The sequence below is a fragment of the Athene cunicularia genome (genome assembly GCF_003259725.1).
Source record: "Athene cunicularia isolate RWA chromosome 7 unlocalized genomic scaffold, athCun1 chr7_part1, whole genome shotgun sequence".
NCBI lineage: Eukaryota > Metazoa > Chordata > Aves > Strigiformes > Strigidae > Athene > Athene cunicularia.
The window spans coordinates 30,401,155-30,417,583 of NW_020799107.1; the positions used below are offsets into that span (position 1 = coordinate 30,401,155).

A 16,429-nucleotide genomic window follows, 5' to 3' on the forward strand; every position below is an offset into this window, starting at 1 on the left:
AGTGCCCGGGAGGACGGGCGGGCGCGCCCGCCGCTGAGGGACGGAGCAGCGCTGGCGGAGGCTTTAGCGAAGCGCGGGTGGCAAGCTGTGCTGAGGATGGGAGGGTGAATCTCAGGCGAAAGTCTGTTGAAATCTCCGCCTTACGATCCGATTTACAAGCTCTCGGTTCCACCCGATGCTGGTTTTGTTTCCTCTTCAGACTTTGTAAGCCTCTAGGAAGCGGATTTGAGATAAAGGTTCCTGAAAACTGTCATCTCTGTGCCAACTGTGCTGTGGTCTGCCATGTCTGCTACTTTTTTTTCTTTTTTTTACCAGAGGTGCATTGAGGTTTAGATTGGAAATAGTGCTCGTCATTTGTCGGGTTCGGTATTTCTTACACATCAACATCGTCTTGTGATTTGATCGTAGGGATTTATCATTCTGTGCAAAGCAGTGGCTGACCTGATGTGATTGCATGGGCGTGTGGACCTACATTAAACAAGAATTTTGGGGGTCTGTTTTATTCTCTCCCTTGAGCCTTAGCAACTATTTAAGGTAAACTTACTTTCTAAGATATTTAGGGGGAAAAGAAATGTCACTCAGTTTTGAGGAACTAAATCTTGGTAGAGGCTTTTCTCGCTGTTAGCATAGGGAGTGTAGGTTCCATCTTTTCCAGATATGTTATAGTATCAGTCTTGTCTTATGAGTGCCTGTTTCTGGCATTGTGGTCAGTAAACTTGGGAGAATTAATTCTGAATTCTTGCATTAGGTCTTAATACATCAGTCTCTCTTGGTGAATGTTAAATGAAGGCTCACTCTTGAGATTGATGTTACTCTAGTATACAGTCTTATTTTGTTTAAAAAGCTCTGTCACCTTGTCCCCATGAAATAGTATGATAGCTCTTTCGACAGTATGACTCATAATCCTAAATACAGGAATGAATTTTGACTTAGTGCAGTGCAAGCGCTTTATCTCAGCAAACAGCTTTGTGTATAGAAAATATATGTAGGGTGGAGGGAATGTGTGGTACTGTATCTGTTAATCTTGGTTCTCAGGAGGACAGCGTTTGAAGTTGTTTGCAGACTAGGGGTATGTCTTTACTTCCAAATCAATGAGATGATCTCAGTTCTTTCAAAATACTTTTGTTACTTCATAAAAAACTGAAAAGCATTCAAAAAAGGAGGAACCAGTTAGTTCTTGTTATTTATTATTGAAACCATTTTGCCTGGGGACACCGAGTCCAATTTAGTCTGAATGTATGATTTACCTTTTTTCTTCTTCTCTACGTAATGACTCTGACTGTTCTTCATGAGAATCTCTGCTTACTGCAGCACCCACAGTTCACATAATTATTGGTGGCTGTACCAAGCCTAATAGTAGAAAAAAAAAAGTAATTTCTTTTTTTCTGGTGGTTTTGTTACATAAAGCTAACTTTCACTAGTGCTTCCTGCTCTTTACCTGTATGAAATGATGTAGACAATAGTTTACTCTTAAAATGGCCCATGGAGCAGTATGTTTAGCAAAAGGAATGTCTGTTCTTCATAATTTAACGTATGCAGACTGTTTTCTGTTGCTCTTATATAGAATATGGATTTATTTTGTACAAACAGAATAAGGATTAAATAAGAACATATGCTGCTTCTTTTCTGGGTGATAAATCCATCTTGCTGTCCAGGAGGGAGGCAGTTTATACAGCCTGGACTGAAAAGATGCTGAAAGACAAAGTGACTGAATACTGTATATAAGAAGATCAGGTCATGTAAGCTTCCAAAACTAAACTACCTAAAACTTAGGAAGCAGCCAGCAACACTGGGTGCAGATAATCTAAAATTTTTAATTTGCTTCATGAAATAGAATCTAGCAAAATAATGAAGTGTTCTGAATTCCTAAAATGACTTAGAATAAAGACAATTGCTGTCTAATTTTAAGTCATCTTGCTCCAACCAGATTCCCTTCCTTTTCCTTGTCAAATAAAAAAAAAGGCGAGCTTTATACCACTAACTTCTATTCTTCAGATAATACATAGAATTTTATTAGCACTAATCATTTCCCTTCAAGTTTGAAATAATTTAAAAAAAATTTGTTTGCAAGGTTGTTTTTGGCATTGCTGCTCTCATCTAACAAATTCATTCTGCTTTTGCTTCTGCTTAATAAACCAGGTTACTATGCATTTTTCTTCTTCATCTTGGCTCTAAAATTTTAATAGAACTTTAGTCGTTGGCATTAACTGCCCTTCACTGCATAGTAACTTGTTTATTAGTGATGTGATAGGTATTTTGAAGGCTTATGTGAACACAGTGCTCATGTTTTGAACAGATGGAGATATAAATAAGGCTGTCTTAGTGTCTGATGAGAGAATGGGAGAATTAGTTCAGTTTTATTGATAGGAAGAGCAGCAGTGATAAGGGGGATTTGGTGGCAAACGCTACTTTATGGTTATATGCCAACAGATTGACTTAGTCTATTCTTAGTCTCTTAAATAGATGGTGGAAAGAAATACAATGTGATGAATACAAAAAAGCCAGATTCTGATAATGTTTATGTCACATTATTACTAACGTGTCTGCAGAACTCTTGTGCTTAGCCTGGTTTGGAACCAGAGCGGTACTCCAGCAGCAGCTCTTGGTAACAAACATCGGAAGCATCTGCTGAAGGAAATGAACATGCTGCACAGTGCTAATCAGCTGGGAATCTGATGAGTGGAAACTCTTTCAGGAATCAAGCAGTTGTGCTATTACTGCATCTTCAATTTCAAAAAATTCTTAACTGATTGCAGTGGAATAAGGTCATTCCTTTATTCCTCTCTAGTTTTGCTGAGTTAGTATGTATGTATCTCTGCACTTCATGTACCATATACACATATGCACTTAAACAGACAAAAAATATCCCAACACCTAAAAAATCTTTTGTCTTCCATACGTCAGAAGAAAAAGTGGAATTTTGTATTTGCTTCTGTATGTATGCGTGCACACTGAAACCCCTTGTTTTCTTCTTTTATCATCCTGTTATTGGCACACATTATTGAAATTGTAAAGGCTTCATTACTTGTTTCACTTTCCTTTCTTGAAGAGCCCAGACCTATAAGATAACAAAGTATAACTTCTGTGAGTAGTAAGTCTCATTTGGATCATGGTGTGATAATGGCTTGATTTCTATCACTTCTGACCCTATCTTTTTTTTGACTATTTCTTGTTTGTTCATGTGAGTTGATAACTCACATGCTGTATGTAATTCATGGCTACAAAGAGAAGATGACTAGAGTTTTATACAAACTTGGGTTAGTTCTGTGAGGAGGCTTGAATATTGACGTAGGCTCTCTTAATTGGATGGCTTTTGAGGAGGAGCCACCATCGTGGTGGAGAATTGGTGACGCAAGTACTGACACAGCTTCCCAGATGTGAGGCAGTGGCTTTTTGTGACAGTGCAAACTTTTATCAGGATGGATAGCCTTATTCTTCTATTTGAGCTGGAATAGTTCAACTCTCTTGAGATTAATTTGTGGAGGTTTGTTTTTGCCTTCCAACAAGGAGCAGTCTTAAATGCTTTAATCAGGTGAATCCTTCAAGCTCAAGGTGTATGCATCTACTCAGGCCAGAATGTAGCTCCTTGGAGGAACTTCTGCTAAAATTATGGCATTTGTATATGTCTGTGGCATCTTGCATTCTAGGGAGACACTGTAGTGAAAGAGCAGAGAAGAGGAAAGTAGTTCAGGAGACGGGGATTTCCTTTTAGAGTATTCTAAGTAGCAAAGTCCTTTTCATGAGGAAAGCTTAAGTCAATGCTGTGATTCATTTGATTTATTATTTATGGTTTGTATGAGTTAAGAATCCTGTGATCCTGGCCATTTGAGTCTCACAAGGTCCTCTTACTCCTGTTAGCTAACTGTATTTCTTCATACATCCCACAGGCATTCCAAACTGTTTAACCTTGATTATTAGTCTAACCTACTGACGTTTGTCTTACTGATTTTTATATCCTGATAAAAGTCAATCTTTGAAAGCTATCAACCACCTCTGTTGACCTCGTTGTCTTTTAGACAAAGGGATTTCCTTGGTTGCAGATAGACAGAATCTGATTTTACTTTTACCGGCTGTTACTCATAGATCATATAGTTTGTTAGATTTCTTCGTATATAAATGTTTGCCATATAATGTAGGCCTTATGGTGACGAGGACAGTTTTATAACTAAAACATTTCCTTTACTATGGTTAGAGTTAGGTAGTGAAGTTTATTGCTGCTTCCTTTCCATTGCCTGTTAAGGTTGTGTTCCTCCCTTCCCTAGGAAACAGACAAGTCATACATGCGCCGTGACTGGTACAGCATTTTATATAACCTGTATTGAGGGAAAGCATTTTCATATAGCTGCTAATCAAGTACTAGTTTGCATATCATGAAAAATTTCTTCACCAAAAGGTTTGTCAAGCATTGGAACGGGCTGTCCAGGGAAGTGGTTGAGTCACCATCCCTGGAGGTGTTTAAAAGACATGTCACTTAGAGACATGGTTTAGTGGTGGACTTTGTATTGTTAGGTTTACGGTTGGACTTGGTGATCTTGAAGGACTTTTCCAACCTAAATGATTCTATAATTCTAAGTTGTCATAAAAGTTACAAGCTGCAGTGAATTATCGTTCCTGCCTAAGGTTGTATTTTGTGATCTGGATGGTTTTCAGACATGTGACATCTCAAAATATTGAACCTTTAGACTCCACCATATTATATGATAGTCCTCTTGTCTGCAATATGTGTGACTGAAGTGGATTAACACATTCTTACAGAAGATCCTTGTTAGTACAAAGGTATCTGTGTATATTCACTTAGGCAGTAGTTCTCTTGGGTTTAAAATGCTATGTCTTATCCTGCCTCCTATCCTTTTTTTTTTTTTTTTTTTTTTTTTTTGTGGTCCCCTCCCTTGCTTTTTCTGTGTGTTTGTTCCTTTTGTGCAGAGAACTAATAAGGTCCAGTGCAGCTTCAGCACAATTTTTGGAACTTTCCCTTGAACTCTGCAGAGCGTGACTGTAGTATGCATGTGATATACCTGGAAGATAATTTCAAGTGTTAAGGACACATGTAACTAAACTTGTGTTTTCTCTGCTATTACGACCTTTTTGTGTAAGATGTATTTTGATTGAAGATGATCTATCTATAAAACTTAGGATACATGAGTTTAGAAAAAGATGCATAACTCCATTCAGTGAGTTTGAACATTGGTATTTATAGCAAAAACTTTGAACAGGTCACCTACCTCCTAATAAGCTTTTAAGTAAATTCCATGAGTCTTTCTTGATGGGTCCTGTTCAAGTACAGTTTGTACAATGAATTAATCTTCTATGTTGTAGGTTGAGGAGTGAAAAAAATAGCTTTAAGTTGCTCCTGAGAAACCTTTATGCTGTATTGTTGGACCTCTGTAACTGACGTACCAATTAATTACTTCCTGAAAAAAACCCAACACAACAACAAACCCCAAACCTAAAATAAATGTTAGCAATGTTTCTGACATGGTAGTTGTCCAGGTTTGACGTTGTTTGTTTATTCTATACCAAGACATTGTAACATGATTGCATTGAATGCTGAATGAAACTGTTTGGATGACCTAACTGTAGAATGAAGGTCCCACACTGTTTCAGTGCACTGTACTGTGAAGGCTATTTCTGCCTAAAAGAAATGATTCTAGTACTGATGCCTCCAAAAATATTACTTCAAATAACAGAAACCATGAAATAGTTTGCTTCCTCCAATGTTGGTTTGACTTGCTCATTTCTGTCTAGATGCAATTAAAACTTGCTGATTTTAATAATTAAAATAGCAATAAATATGGAAAACAAAATCAGTTTAGAAGTATTCAGCAAACAGTGGCAACCAGATCTTCATCATCTTCAGATTCTCAGGATGAGTTTTCTTTATGTCTTGCTTTTGGTATGAATTGTATATTAACATGGGCCTCCTTTTTCTTAAAAATAATATAGAGTATTATCTTGCTGTGTCTTTGTTTAACTGATCTTGGAATTTCTGAGCCACTTGGCAAAGGAGCTTTCTCCCTGCAAAAAAGAGAAACTAAGCAGACAGATTTCATGCCTAGGAGAAACCTGAAATAGTATTAAGATAGAAACTTTCACACCTATTTGTCAAACTCCTGAGGTAAAGTTAAAGAAGCAGGGTTCTCTGTAGGTACTAATACATTGTATGTGGATACAAACTTTCCTACATACTTCACACACACAAGGACACCCCCCACCCCCCCAAAAAAAAACCCCAACCAAAACCCCAAAAACCCAACAAAATCAAGGCACACTTCCAAAATCCTCCTGCATCTTGGCTATTGAAACTATTTAACAATCCTGACAAAAAGGCATTTGGCTAATGTTAGACATGTCGTGGATTCAGAGATGGTTTTGGCAGGAAGAGGTGCTGCAAAAATTAATGGCAGTTCCTTGGGTAGCTATAAGATGCTTAAAAAACAAGTGGGCAAGCAGTCCAAGTAAGGCACCGATTTGATGCTTGTAGAGGTCTTAGAGGCATACTTGCGGACAGCGAGTAGAAGCAGAAAAGTAAGTATTTCTCAGTCTCTGTGTGTTGATGGCATTTAAGGTAGGAAATGTTAAAACACATACCTCTGTGGCAGGGGTTGTGGAAGAAAGTTCCAGAGAGATCAGGGAAAAATCTGAAAAAATATTTGGAAGACTGAACAAAATGAATTGTTTAAGAGAGGCTTTTGAAGAACTCAAACTGTTCGTTTGGAAGCCAGTTTAGAAATTGGGCATTACATTTGAATATACGTATTGCCAGGTTAGAATATCTAATGGTTTTCTTTCCCTTTAGATTTAATAAGAATTTTGATTCCTGTATTTTTTGGTAGGATTTTATCAGTGAAATCAGTATTTGTATTTCCTCATCTGACAGAACAGGAAAAGGATGTAGAACACACTGGAGGGGGGAAGACACAAAAATTTCTCAATCTTTACCACTCAGACTTCAGCCTGGGTTGTACGTCATATTTGACTAGATTATTAAAGCTATATTATTCCAGTCAGTTCCTTAGCACATTGATTTGTTTTTGTATGTTCTTGTAAAAATGAGCAGTTTAATTCCCTGTATTTCTCTTCATGAAATGCAGTTTCTCAATTAGTACTATTGATTCTCCAGGAACATGGTGAAATGCAGTATCATTATGTTTACGCTTAACATCTATTTGTGTTATGCAGCTACTTTTCTCTTACTAGAATGGAAAAAAGCATGCAAGAGGAGAATGCTGCAAATGCTTTCAGTGTTTTTTCTACTCAAGCTAACAGCTATTTTACTATAGATAAAATCAACCAGTTCTGAATACTTAGTCTAATTGTAAGAGCTTGTAATCAAGTTAAATGAGCATGTTATGGTTATACTTTAAAATATTAGATTGTTATTTCTAATAGATATTTTCTTAGATGCCAGTTGAGTTTATTTATAAATCAGTTCTAAAAAACCTATTTTTCTTTGTTTTGATATCATAACTTATCTTGGAAGAGAAATATAAGCTGTACTCCTTATAGATAAGACAGTAATTTGTAGCTCTTGTTGGAATACTTTCCCAGATTTTTTCAGTAGCTTGGCAGTCATGTTCAAGAAATTGGATGATCAGTAAAATAAAAACTTCTGACTTTTTTAACAATCTGAGAAATGAAACTGAGTTGCATGACTGTTTGACAGAGTGATTTGATATATGTCTGAAACTAGGTCTCTGTGTTTTGGAGACTTCTGGGGAAGTTTATTGATCTCAATTTATGGCCATAGTTGTTAATATTTGTGAAAACTTTGAGTCTCTTAAAGTGACTCCCCTTGGGTTCTGGATTGATAACAGTGTAGGACTACATGTGATTCCTTTGAGGAAAAGGTTACAGTAACTTTCACCTAACCTTGTGTTACCAAAATTCTCACCAAGGTAAGCTAAAGAATATTTGAGGGAGTAAGGAAGAGCTTCAGGCTGGGAGATACGATTAAGGTTTTAGTCTCTGCTGGAGTCCATTACAAATTGCTGCTTATTAGCAGCTGAGATGAATTTCTGTGAAAATAGCTCACTGGAAGTTTGGAATTTTAGTTCACTAATTGACCCATGCTGGCTGCTGAATGTCCTGTGAGTGAGTAGCTGTTGCAACACTCTTGGTAGGTTACCAGCAGTGATTCAGTGTGCTACTGCCCTGGAGTGAAAGGGATGGATTTTTTGTAACGATGTAAGGAGAGTTTTAACTGCAGTGGGTAAAGTTCTGTACTGGTGTAAAAGGCATATTGCAGTTTACTTAAGCTCTTTTTTGAGTTGATGCTATTTAAACCTCTGGCTTTGTATATTGAAACTAGTACAATGAGGCCCAAGTGTGCACTTAAACTTTCCTTTGAGGGCTGTACTGGCTGATACAGAGCAAACGCTTGTAACAGGTTTAGCTTCTGTTCAGCTTCTATTAAAGTCCTTGTACCTTGATTCATTTCCTGACATAGTAGTTTCCATGTGTACTGGTTGCATAGCTTGTGCACTGTGTAATGTTACAGAAGAATGCCAGTATTGATTAAGCTACTGAAAACATGTCTAAGAACACTTTTTTACATACAGATATTGGCATGTGTGTGGCCACATCTAGAGCAAAGAAAACAGTGTCTTATACATAGAAAAAAAGATACCTTTTAGAAAAGCTGTACTTGAAAAATAGTATTCCAATTTAAACATATGGGGAAAACTATTCTACATAAATTTTGCATTTCTTAGCCCAAAAAAGGGGGGGTTTGATGGAGATCTGAAGAATCTAATTTATCATAATTTGGGGTTTAAAAAAGAATAAATTAGCAGGGGGCTTTTTTCCATACATTTGAAGTACAAGTTTGCTGCATCCCATGTATTTGAGCAACTGATTTTTTTTTTCCCATCTGCCATTAGTACTTTGTTTTGTTAGAATTGCCTTGGTCTGTAGACACGTTTTTTTGTCCCTCATCTTGTTCTACCTTTGAGTGTTGTTCCTGTTGGATATGGCCAACTTGAATTCTGATACCCCACTGATAATCTGGTACTTCAGGATATGGTATTCAGAATACGCTGTGTAACTCTGGTTTTATAGCACTGTTTTATAATTTGTAGTACTTTATGCTGTTCAAAGGTTCTGTGCTTTGAACAAAGGAGAATTAACACCAGCATTTTGTGGTGTTTTTATATGGGAATGTCATTAGTCTCCCGGTCTTCACCAAGACTGCAGTTAGAGGACATCTGTGCCCTCATACCAGTCTCTCCCCATTTCCTATCAGTGCGTTTATGTGGCAGTGCAGTAAACTGGCTGACCAACTCCTGTGGCTGTAAATGGCTTTCTGGCATGTGGCCACTCATTTCAGAATGACAGTGTTCCCTAGCTGTTTTCACCTTTTAGCCATGTAGGCTGGGGAAGGAGGTTGGAGAGGGATAAAGATGCTTACTTCAGTAATAGTGCTGACTTGGGGTGTTTGAACATCTGACTAATTTAGAAGATCGTGTTCTTACTACTTCTTAAAATGTTAGGTTAACAGAGGGTTAATATTGGTTCATGCTCTATCTGGTAGGTAAATGGCCCCAGTTTTATCTATCAAATTATTGAGTGGTTTTTGGTTTTTTTTCCAGAAAGACTTACTACATGTAAGTACTATCAATGCACATTTCTATGTTTATTTATTAAAAACAAAAAAATATATACTTCTCACTGTATAAATTCCTGATGTTCAACTCAGATTTCACGCTATTGATTTTGGATGTGTATTATGAAAAGAGTTTTTTAATGAAGGTGTACTCTTGCCCTTTTACAAGCTATAGAGTGTTTTTAAATATGCCTCCCACCTGATTCTTTAAATAACTAAAATTTGACATTTCATTAAAAAGGCTGCTGATGCAGCATTGTAGTTTGGCAGAAGTTACTCTAGGATCCTTACAGTGCTCAACACATCCACCTTCCCTGTCCTGTGGAGATCAAGCCTATTGCTCAGGATAAAAATGTTTGTCCAGGCCATAAAAAGGCAGGATTAAAACCTTTTCACTGTTTATTTTGTACTGATCATCTCTGGCATCCTTGCATTTGACAAACGGAGGAAGAAATCTGTCAAATGTTGGTAGCATACCTTTTTCTTTTTTGATAATGTATTCTCTCTTGGCTTGTGTGTGGCTGAATGCACTGTAGACAGTTGTCCAGATTATTATGGTGTTAAGATCTTTATTTCCTTATAAAAATTCATTTAGAATAGCACATAAAGTACATCAGTGTTTGAGTTGTAAAACTGATTAAAAATAAATTTTAAAAAATGGGAAAATGTCTTAGAAATTCTCCACACTACTGTGTAATAAGTTTCAGGGGTTTGGTCATACTTTTCTTTCCATCTTGTCTTGTGTCTGTCTCCTTCCTTCCCTATTCTGTGTAATTTGAATCATGTTTTCTTTGTCGCTGCTACTTAATTATTGCTATTACCACTGCCTCCACTGTTCTACATCCTAAAAGACTGAAGGACTAATCATGTTGTGCTCTTTTTTCATTTGGCCTTCAGGAGCTATGCAGGCAGCATATGTATTTTCTGTTCTGCAGCATTGAAAACAGCTTTTCACTAGACTGTGAAGATTTTAGTGAATATAATCTTTTATTCAGCAGATGTGTTAAAATTCAGCTATCTCTCAATTCTAAGTATCCTCACTTTGGGTTTGTGGTTTTTTGTGTTGGTCAAGCTGCATTTCAGTTATGTGTGAGAAGAGTGGGTGTCCTCTGCTGTGCTCAGAAACAACAAAAATCTCCTTCTTAATCCAGACTTCTGAACGGCTTTTGCCTTTTTTTCTCCAAATACCTCATCCTCAAGGATGAGACTTCACCATATGACTTGAAATTTTTTAACACATATTACCTTTAAACTTTACTGCATCCTCTCCTTCCCATCCCCCAAAGTGTACTTCTGAAATTCCTTCTCATGTTTCTTTGTTTCTTTACTAAATCATTTAGGAAATGTCCCTATTTACTGAACTCATTGACTTCTAGAATTGGACTAAAACAGAGCTCCTTATCCTGCCCCACCCACCAAACCTGAATGGAATATTTTTTTCTATCCAATTAAGTCGAAGTTGATGAAGTCATTGAATGCTATATGTGCAGTTGTGCTGAATCTTTGCAACAATCAGCTAATAATAGATACAAGATGAACTAGCTCTTTTCTGTTGGATTGCTCACTAGCTGATTAGAAAGAACAGATGATTTCAGGTCAGGATTTCATGCCTTTGGAAGTCCAGTTGATCTTGCATCTTTGTCACATCAATAACTCACACAGATCCTCTCTCTTATTTTGTTTCTGATGTGGCTTTTTCATCTGACCTCAAGCAACTGTCTGTAATGATTGAGGCCATTTTTACTGAAGGTCTGACTCTGCCCATGTTGCACAAGCTTTGAATCTGCAGAAAAAGTAGCATATTGAAGAGGTGAGTAATCACTGAGTGTCCTGTAGTTTGTCTGGATCTGCAGATTTTTTTTTCCCTGAAGGCTATTTCCACCAGAATTGACTTCTATATTTTTGCTAATGTAGTCAATATGTTATTCCAGTAACATATTTGACTTATTATTCTAAATGTTTATATAGGAATCTCTTCTAAAGCTGTTGTTATACACTCCCTCCTTCCCCCAAAGAAACACAACATAACAAAACAAAAAAAAGCCCAACAGCATAAACAAAAATATTATGGAGAAAATGTAAGTTTGTTACTTCAAATTCTCTCAGTGGTCTTTTGGAATGTAGGAAAGCTGAGCAGAGAAAAGCATCAAATAAATCTGAATTTAGACAATCTTTTAAATACCGTCGTCTTAAATTTCTGGTAAATCTGTGCTAGCTATTGTCTTTTCATAATTAAGCTGATGCTTTTTAAGTTGGCTATTTTAAGTCTTTCTGAACTTTCGTTGTATATAGATTTTAAGTGTCTAATGTGGAATTGTGAATCTTGTAGCAGCTAGATACTTACAGCCACGAAACAGTAGTTGGTTTTGCTCTATTTTTTAAACTAAATGAAGGAAAAATCCTTCCAATTCTAAAGAATCTTACAGGATGATCAGTAGAGGAAGATCTGGTGGCAGTGGGGGTGCAGTTCTTAAGGAGCCTCATTACATTTAACTGGTGGGGTACTGCTTTTTTTAAGTAAAGCAGACTTGGGCATGAAGAGCAGGAACAATGCAGTTAATGGGAGAGAGGTTAGGAGTTAAATGAAACCTTACTGATAGGAAAAACAACTTAGTTGCTCAGCTGTCTTGAAGATCAGATATTGTTTTCAGGTTTGGAAAATAAATGAAAGTCACTCAAAAGTCATATGCCAGAATAACTGTATGCAGTAACAATTTTGGATTTAAATAGATATTATAAGAGTTAGAGATGATTTCCAAAGCACTCGTCAGATTTAAACCTCAAGTCATGTGTTAAGTCCAAACTGTAGAATACATCTTTTCTCAGCATTAAAACAGCAGCAGTAAAGCAGTAAAGCTACTGAGTGATATAAAGCCGTAAGAAAGAAATATATCCATCTGAAATAGAGAGGGAAATGTTGAAAAAATATATTATTTCTTTTGTCAGGCTGTTAGCGTGAACTGTTCTTCTCTTTAAGATCAGACCTAATGAAACTGACTGACGACTGTTGGGTTTTGGTGTCCTCTCCCCCTAATTAGAGATACTGTTATAGTCTGGATGCACATGGCTCAAGTACAGTTTTATCTACTTTCTGCAGTGTAACACAGATGCAAGCCAGTAGGCTAAGATACGATACAGTCCTGGGATAGTCTGTGTTGGATCCTTGTGGTTGTAGCTTCCAAAGCAAATAGACGGATTTGGATGTTGAAATGTGCTGAGATAATGCCTTAAATAGTTGTCTGCAGGTTATCTGTCAAATTCTGGCTGTTACAAAGATAAATCAATGTAGTCTAATGATACAGAGTTTAAAAGAGAAAGGCTCTTTGTACCAACTTATCTTTTAAAGATGTGTTTGTCAGCACATTTCCATAGTGTGTAGAAAGGAATGAGTATTTTCATAATATTAGAAAATCTGTTCCTCTGTCTCTCTGCCTATATTTTCTCTTCATTAGCTATGACTAAACAGTAAAGAAACTCATTCAGCTGCTGTACTGTCATTACAGTGGTCTCTCTTCCTGTTTGCTAGTACTACAGTATTGTTTAAAGACGATTTAAATTCTGCTCAGAGCTGTAAGTGATCTTTTTGGCAGCCTTATATGCATTTACATTAACTGCTGGATTGTAATAATTTTCAGATGGATTGTCTCAAAGTGGATTTTTTTGGTACATATTTATAGATGAGTGTTCATGTCTTAGAGTTGTGTGTTTATTCATGTCTTGTGCCTTTACCTCGCTAACATTAATGTGGTTCTAGGAAGATACTTCATGATGCAGGCTGGGAGAACGGATGCTGAACCTGCCCTGGAGGTTCAGAAGAAAATCGACAAGTAGAAGTAATTCCAGTGGGTTTTTGCCTTTGGTACAAAGTGTCTTCTCTAAGAGCTTTTCATCTAATTAAACATTGGGTAGAGTGTATGTTATACTGCAGCCAAGTGTCATCCTTCCTACTAAGGGAAGTTCCTTTTGAGGCTGCCTATCACAGTATTTGTCCAGGGAAGTCTTCTAACTTCCCCTTGTTAGCTCAAAATACACAGAGATGGACAGTATTGCATATTGAATTTTCTTTCTGATTCTGGAAACCATTTGGGTTTAGGATGTTAAAGAGGTTTGCAGTAGGACATGTCCTACTGTAGATGGTGGCTAGTGTTTAGGATGAAACTACAGTGGAAAGATCTAGATTATAGCCATAGCAGCTGATCTTCAGCTGTCAATGACACCACTTGTCATAACTGAAGGTATTTTTTCAAGCTTTTTTTTGATGTTGGGGGGAACCAGGAAGGAGGCCTTGATGCTTACCTTTATATTGCTTATAATGCCTTAGAATTGTTGAAACACTAGAGAACTAAACACTAAGCTAATGTGTTTGAACAGACCACGGAAGTCCGACTGAACTGCCTTGTAAATCTTGTCTCTGTGATTCAGATAATATTTGACAAATATGTGGACACTTTGTTGTACATGTGTGGTGTTTTCAAATTATATTATCTCTGTAGTGTGTGAAGGAACTTTTAGTTGGTACACGACAAGATTTTCTGCTAGAATGGACCTGTGTTTTTTCTCCTCTTCCATCCATACAACTAGGAACATAATCTACACTGGTTTCTATTTCAGTGGCAAAGAGATTTATTAATGTTAAGTTTTCTGTACCCTTTTAGAGAATATTTACTGAATGGGATCTGTTTCTGCTTGGTTTTGGAAAACCATTTCATTTATTGAGAATGCTTCTGTTATATGTGTTTTCTAAGAGTTGACTTGTGTTCCCAGCACTGGAGGGAGAAAAGCTCAATGTGTGTGTTTGAGAACATGCCAAAGAGTGTGCATGGTGAAATTCCAGGACTGGTGAAAATTTAAGAGGAGGGTAATAGGTATTAAACACAGCTACATAGCTTCAGATTGTATAATCCTTGTACAGTTCAGTCAAGTGCAAAATTACTTCACCAGATTTGTCTTTTTTTTTTTTTTAATTGATTTGAAAAGATGGAGAGGGACAGAATTACTTAAACTGAGAAAGTTCTGAAAACTATGGTAGGCAGGTGAGGAAAATAACCCTGTGATGTGATTCAGAATGAAAAAAAACGTAAGATTAAATCCATGGCAGGACAAATATAATCTCATTTTATAGTTATATAAGACTGTTTAAAATGGGTCATCAATGTTGGGGAAAAACATGCCTTCGTTTTCTAGGCTTTTTTTTTTTAACATACCAAATAAGGGTTTTTTTTCTCCTCCCCTTCCCACACTAGAAGGAACGCTTTCCTTTAGGGACAAAGATAGGATGAAACTAAATATATCACTTGTCTACTTTATTCTCCATCATGTTGCTTCAGTGGTAATCACTTGTTTGAGATTTACCTTCGGAGTTTTTGCCTGACATATGGTGATATGCATAATGAATATATGTGAATGTATAGCAATTTAAAATTCATTCTTTATTTCACTTTGCATTTAGTTTACAAATTGTTATAACAATTAAAGAGATTTTTTTTTAAGCATTAATCTCTGCACTTAGGGGAAACTTCACCTAAATTCTTTATTATTTGTGTGAGATGGAGAAAAAACAGCTTAAGACCCTGCTGAGAGTTGGGGTTCTTTTATTTTCTAGTTCCAAATGATATACAGGAACATTAAGTTTCTCTTCTTTAAAGGACCACTGTTTTCAGGGAAGGAGAGGAAGTTGATAAAGTTTGAGGGCCATGACCCTTGTGGCTTAGTTATGGATTTTTGGTTGATGTTCTTTTGTTTGTGTTATTTTCTGAAGTGCCAGCTAGAAGAATGTGAAAAAGGCCAGTCTGAGGAAAGAGGGGAGTGATTGCATGCTTCTGTAGCAGGAGGAGGCCTGAAAAATAACAGCTACAGAGAAATTTTAGATAGAAAGGGAATGACTTCGTTAGCAGCCCTTTAGAGCTGCAAGAGGGAAAGGGAAGTGCACCTAGGTGTCCTCCAGACATCCAAAAATGAGGATATCAAAACCTTGGTTACCTCTCAAAACTCTTTTTTATATTATGTTTTAGGTAACTGGGGGAAAATGACTGAGATGTTCACTTTCCCATTTGTAACGGGAACCATGCAATGATGAGGAAAAAGTACATACTGCTGTAAATAATATTCAAACTGTAGCTCTTCCTTTGATATTTCTGACTGTCAGAACTGGCAATGTGTCCAAAAAATCCAGCTTGCAACTTCTGATGATTGAGATAATTTACTTTGACTTTCCATTCAGGAGCTAAGTACAGCTTCTAGTTCATCCTGTATTGAAATTCTTTATGGGAATTGACGGTAAAATTTTTCAGTTCATGCTGAAAACCACATGTTGGCAAATAACCAGGTAACCGTTATAATACACATCAAATGAGTACGTATTCAAGCTTTATGCAGAGCCTTTGATCAAGTACTTCATAGTAAGAGGACAACAGAATGATGGTAGAAATGTTTCCTGCAATCCTAATAGAAGGGCCAGTCTATACAGTCTGACCTATGCTAATCAAAATAGCCAGACCAGTTTTGTAATTGAAATAGCAGATTACTTCCTGCCCAGTTCATTTTGACTGAAATGTCTATGGAATACTCAGACTGATTCCATGGGCAGATGTGAGGAGGCAAGGACTTCTGGTTGGAGAAGTCTGCTGGCACAGTTGGATCCAGAATAGCTCATGTCTTCCTGGCCTCAGCCTGTCACATGCAGAAATTTAAGCTGTGCATAATGAATCATGTGTTCTATGTGATTTACATTTATCAAATCACAAAACCATTTCCCCCTTCACTCCCTGCACTATTTCAACATAGCTGCAATAGCTTCTGTTACCAAAAATGGCTGCTGGTAAGCTCGAG

At 36.9% G+C, this 16,429-nt stretch overlaps 1 protein-coding gene across 3 annotated transcripts in view; it reads left to right on the forward strand.

The window, feature by feature from the left end:
- The first annotated feature begins 422 nt into the window (after positions 1–422).
- MGAT5 (alpha-1,6-mannosylglycoprotein 6-beta-N-acetylglucosaminyltransferase) overlaps positions 423–16,429 on the forward strand; it is a 135,970-nt gene continuing 119,963 nt past the window's right edge. For all 3 annotated transcript variants that reach the window (XM_026852188.1, XM_026852184.1, XM_026852187.1), the window contains exon 1: positions 423–534. The gene's annotated coding sequence lies outside the window, so the exon portion shown is untranslated. The remainder of the gene's footprint in view (positions 535–16,429) is intronic.